The sequence below is a fragment of the Maniola jurtina genome, chromosome 16 (assembly GCF_905333055.1).
Source record: "Maniola jurtina chromosome 16, ilManJurt1.1, whole genome shotgun sequence".
NCBI lineage: Eukaryota > Metazoa > Arthropoda > Insecta > Lepidoptera > Nymphalidae > Maniola > Maniola jurtina.
Window position 1 is genome coordinate 6819072 of NC_060044.1, and position 6308 is coordinate 6825379.

Sequence of the window (6308 nt, forward strand, 5' to 3'; positions counted from 1 at the left end):
TGAAAAATCTGTAGTCCCTTGAGAAGCGCACCACCCGTTCACGCTACACAGCTTGCACTCCTCTTTCATTGTTGCAGTGTAAATATAAATATACTAAATCCGTATTTTTTTTGTACTCGGTTTGTACTGGGCACTGGTAAATCACATATAAAAATATCCGTATGCTCACACGCACATCACAGAAGATATCACAGCAGTGTTCGGCGGCGCCTGCGGTCCGTTGCGATCTCACGTCAGTCACACTAAGGTCACACTTTAATCCTTAAAGGCACTAAATTTGTGTTTACCGAATGCAAACTGCCTCACTTAGAACACACATCCAATTAGCTGAAATATCAAGGGTGAAGGTTAATTAGATTTACTTTTGAAGTTATTAAGGTCACATAAGTTTGATTCTACAATCTCGTTTGTACGGTTCGTTTGTGACATTTGTTAAATTTGAAAATAACGTTACGTTAGGAGACCGATCTTTATTAGCTATCTACAAATTGACCTTTAACACACAAATGGCATGTCACGACGTGAACTGAATCCATAATAATTCGTTCTTGTAATAGATTGCATCATGCATACGTCGCGTCCGCAAATATCATTTTTAGATTAAAATAGCTATTTGACAACCGCACGAAATAATAAGACATGGACGGTGAACTGGCTACATGTCCTATTTCAAAATTTTCCCGATTTCACTTACAATATAACGTACTCCGCAGTGTCACACCTTGGACCAAAAATTTGGAAAGCACGTAATTAGCAAGGCTTCAACTAAACTGCTATAGGCGTATACAATAACCATTTAGCTGAAGGAAACAGCTATTTATCCTGTAAAATTGAGATAGTACCAGTTACCAGTTCACAGTTGATATGCTTATTAGATAAGGGATTCCAAATGTGACCGTAAACTAAATCGTATAGGTCGGTGTAGTGTCAGCGAGCTGCATTGCGGCTCTAGCGAGCCAAAGGGTGCAATGACGTTGTGCGATTTGCGTTTCAGGTTACCAATGCTCTATTGTTTCCTTTGAAAATAACTACAAAGTACGAAGTAACAAGTGTAAATTAAAAATTTATAACACCCGCGACAAGTGAAGGTTACAGTAACTAAAAAAGAGCTGATATTTTTCAAACGGCTGAACCGATTTTTCTTGGATTATAGCTAAGAACACTCTCGATCAAGCCACCTTGCAAACAAAAACTAAATTAAGATCGGTTCATTAGTTTAGGAGCTACGATGCCACAGACAGATGAACTTAAAGGCATCATTAAAAGTAAGTAAAGTAAAGTAAGTCATAAATTTTTTTAATTTACAAAATAATATTGTTTAATTTAGCTCTCCCAATACTTTTTGTCTGTATCGATAGACACCACATGGTGTGTCATGTATAATTTGTCACAATATCAAAATTGTTTGATCAATTCAATATCCGCTGTAAAAGGTGAACTCTTTTTTGTAAAGTCTCTTATAAACAGAGCAAAAAAATTGTATAATCCATTTTCAAACCGCCGCCGCGCCGCTCAAATGGGGACAAAAACAACATGAATCATTGATATAGTTGATTGCGTTGAAATATGCTGCGATCGTAGTTTAAATTTCCCTTTTAAGTTTAATAAATTGTTTAGGTAGGTATAACTAGTTAAAGCATAACTCACAATGTTATCTATCATACGGAATTTCTGCTGATATAATGCTCGGTTTTATTTGAATATATGAATAACTTCCGTGAAATTTTAGATCTCGTTAAAAATAACATTCTGTTGAGGCTCCAAAAGAAAGAAATATTTTAATTTAATAAAGTAACAAGTACGAAGATACCATCTTTTGCTTATTTCAAACTACAAAATTAACTATGCAAAGTACCTATTTATGATAATCAGGTAAATATGAAAAGCTTACCTACTGTCATACATGGTGTGAACTGTGGAGGAACAATTTAATTTAATGGATTTAATGTGGATAATTATTAAGCTGTTTTAACTTCCCTGTGTACCTAAGTAGGTAATTACTACCTACTAATTACGCACGATGTTTGTTAAAAAGTTTAATTATAACCACAGATTGGTGTCGCAGATTGTTTTTTTGACGTAATTGCTCAAAAAATCATATTTGCTATTAGCCAGTGTAAGTGCGCTGTACGTCGCAATATGCAATGACCTTGAATTGGCACATAAACACGCGTCACGTGTAGGTACCGCAGGAAACATGTTGGATCGCTGCAGCGATATAAATGTTCCATTAGATGCGGCTTTCATAGTAACAACATCTATCTAACTACCAATGAACATCGGTGTCCGTATTTTTGTTAATCCTAATTCGCTGACGCAGTTCGTTTCTACCAACGTAGATAAGTTAAAACAGACTGTACTAGAGCTACTTATACTTACTCAAATATTATGATAACGTGAATAATAAAATTTAAGAAATATTGGGCAAGTTTGATTTTTACAAACGGAATGCGGCTTAAGCGGATTACTAATGGCAGTTAGTTGCAACTTGCAACATGTTGTTAATCGTTATGATGAAGCGCCACATCTAGTGGAACATTTATATCGCTGGAGCGCTGCATTGAAAATAACATCTCATTATTATAACAATTAACAACCCATAGTCTGTTTCTCAGGAAGCGAAATTTATGTAGGTAAGCAAATAAGAACAGTTATCTAACATCTAACAAGACTGTGTTGCTAAAACGCATTTTGCATACGATTCTTTAAAACAGTTGTCCGAAATGTCGAAGCAAAAGTTCTAGAAATAAAACTTTTCTTCAATAAATGTAACATCGCAAGGATCAACGATAAATAACGGTCCAATTTTGAAACTCACAAAAAATCTCGAGATGGTTGTAGAACCAACCAGCAAAAATCCGTTGGTCATAAAGGTGTTCTACAATTCCTTTTACACTAAACCTTCCGTAACACTTCCCAAATTAAAAAAAGGCATTAATAATAGGTGTAGCCGCACGTGCGATCAAAGGCAGGCAGCTGCTATGACAGCTGGTGACGACGGAAGAGCCGACCCTCCTCGGCGAGGCGGGGTGGAGCGTGAGCCGTCTACCTGCCCCGCAACTTGACTCGACCGAGACTAATTCAACGTTATAAAACACGCATCAGTATTCAATGAGCGGAACATAAATAAAAGGTTTCGTAATTAATCAGATCCTTAATTATCCCTAATATAGAAAGAACAATACGATAAATCAAGATAAATTCAAGCGGACCGTGCAAAATGATCCTAATACATATTCATTCGTAGTCGGCGACCGAGCACTGGCCACTGGGCAGGTCGAAACTCGCGATTTGATGTATCTACATAAATTAGTTCTCTACGGTACAACAAATATTTATTAGCGAGTGATACACACAGGTTCATTTTTAACATTCTGCCCGGGTATGTTAGCTAATGTTTAGATGAATGCAATTATTTGGCAACGACTTTTGGCAGACACCCAGTAATAGAACGAGTGGAAAATATGGTGTAGCAGTAAATAAGCAATAGGTTTTCTCAAATAGGAAAAAGTTTCGGCAAGCACTTGTAATTAATTTTAAATGTTCTTGAGTTATAGCGCTGTCCGGTTACGGTCTTCTAATATAAATAACTTCAAAATCCTTTGCCAAATAAAGTTGGCGTGCGCCCAGTTGCTTTTATTAACATTTAATTATATCATAATTGGTATCATGTTATTGTTTCCTTCCTTGAATATAGAGTCAATGAGTTGCATAGTTACATTCGATTAGTTCTATTCAAACATGGCAAAGCAGATGTTATCAATCGTTTATAAGGGCAGTGGCTCCCTTCAATATAGCTGGCGGTCGAAGTTGGCTGTAACCCAATTTAACGGATTCCTCCAAGACTAGACTGGATCGGAATAACAGCCGATAGTGAATAATAATGGCGTTAGGATGGACTGTTTGATAATATAACTATTAGATACTTTTGTTGAACATCGATACGTGTATAACTATCTCGGTTAACAAGTACATAGATCACAATATCACGACATTAATTTATTCTTAATAATATCGTGTCATTGAAAGCAACTCATTTCATGGAACCAGATTTCGCCAGCGAACACAATCATAGAAGTTCCCTAATCACGACAGTTATGGAACTTCTAACAAAACATCGAGGCTTCGACAGAGCCATAATGTAGCCTTATCATCATAGCCTAATATTTGTCATATATTATCGTCGATTCTGGAGGAATCCGAGAGTTCCCTCACTCTAGTACACTCTGATCATATTTACTTACACACATAATATGCGTGGAATGAACAGATTTTAGCAATATACCAATTACCAATTAATATTTTACCAATATTTTAATAATACCTATATATTACTTGATAGTAAAAAGAAGTGGATACATTACATACGTATATAAAGTGTAGAACATTATCTCTTCTACTCTCGTGAGTTTTGAATCTTATATCCTACTCATCACTGAGCACGAACTTTGTAGGTAGGTACGGTTTGTAATAAGAACGTAAATAACATTGTCTATGGTAAAATTTCATTGGATGTAACAAACTGCAGTCAAATAATTATTGTGACATAAATGAGGATGTGCATGAATAAAACATCAAAAGCTAAACGTATGAGAATACCTTATCGCAGTTTTAATTTATCAGTATCGATTAACATATCGCAATTGCCTGACATAATGCGTACTTTATTTGCGATAAACAGTCGTTAGTTTGTATATTTTTGATCTGAAATATTTTTCATTAACCTAGAAATAATTGACCTGGCAACAGCAAAAACTTTTACAACGCTCAAAAATCACCCTGCACATAAAATTTCTTGTGCTAAATAATTCTTGTGTTTATTTATTGAATGAAAATAGAAGTCGCTAGATAAGTATATTACTATATGCACCTCGATTATAATAGTAATAGGCACATATATTGGCTATAAGTTCAGTCAACGAAATCATAATATGGTTGCACAAGAATCACAAATTGCTTACATAATAAAGCGAAGCTTGCGTAAAGTCCGCTTAACTACTCGCTAGCTCTAAGCTTAGCTTTAACTTCACGTACGTTTAATCATGCGAAATATATCAGTTATTACTCTAACATACAATTAAGTAAGTAGTTAATCGAACGTTCACAATTAATTCGGCTCAAATTGTTTATGATGTTATTGAAACTGGAGTTGTGCAAGTAATAGAATATTAGAAAGCTTGTAAGATTAGGATGAATAGTAAATAACGCAAGGTATTAAGAAACACATAAATCAAAGACGAACAATGCGATTTATGTCGACCTACAAACGTCGAGCGTGAAGTAGAAAGGAGTGGTGAAAAAAAGCCACGATCTTGAACGTGTAACGGACCAACAATTGGTCTAATTCTAATAAATTATTAAGTAGATTTGCGATATCTGATACTCATATTTCTTTGTGCGTAAGTAGATGTATACTTATTAGCTGATGTCCGTGATTTAGAGTGCGTGGATTTAGGTTTTTTAAACTCTGACTTGCGGGTTATAATGTTTCATTCCCGGATGCAAGCTATCTGTGTATATTAAAATCTGGTAAGGGTAAATGGGCCGTGAAAAGGTAAGTTAATAGACAAAAAGACAAAGAGATAGACACACTTTCACATTTACAATATTAGTATGGATTCAGGCTCAACGTAATTATACTAGTGTAAAAATAAACAAAGTTCATCAAGCAAACATTCGTCATACGATTCATCTTTGAGTACCACTACTTTTTAATACAACAGAATACGAGACCTACTTCGTTAAAAATAATTAGAAAATGGCTAAAACAAATGTAACAATGTCATATTTTATAGGTTTACTTTTGTAATACATAGTTTTGTTTTGTTTACATCTATTAAATATATCAACAACGCTAGTGAATATCTAAATATTAGCACAACAGAATGCAGTACAGCTTAATATTCAGAATGGTAGTATTATGTAGATATTAAATTCGTTAATTTATTTATTACCTGTTTATGGATAAAATAAATAAGCTACCTCGAATTTGGTTATTAATTCAACGGTTAAATGTAATTACGGGAACATCGCTTAACTGAAACACGATGTAAAGTGTCGAAGTGAGCAAATATTAATGAAAATAATTGCCGGCCACCTGTAGCTCGGAATATCAATCAAAGCGACCTAAATAATAATAAATCATGATTTGACAGAATTATAGTTACGAGTAGTTGGTTGATTGTTATTTCTTGCTAACAAACAGTTAAACACTTAATCGGTGTAAGTGATATTGTTGGAACAGTGTAAATTTCTGCGATAAAGTTATCGTTGAGGGCTGGAGGGCTAGAGAAAGTGCCTTTCACTCG

The 6308-nt window shown here is 34.8% G+C and overlaps 1 protein-coding gene across 1 annotated transcript in view; it reads right to left on the minus strand.

The window, feature by feature from the left end:
- LOC123873283 overlaps nucleotides 1-6308 on the minus strand; it is a 272851-nt gene that overhangs the window by 85382 nt on the left and 181161 nt on the right. The gene's annotated exons all lie outside the window — the stretch shown is intronic.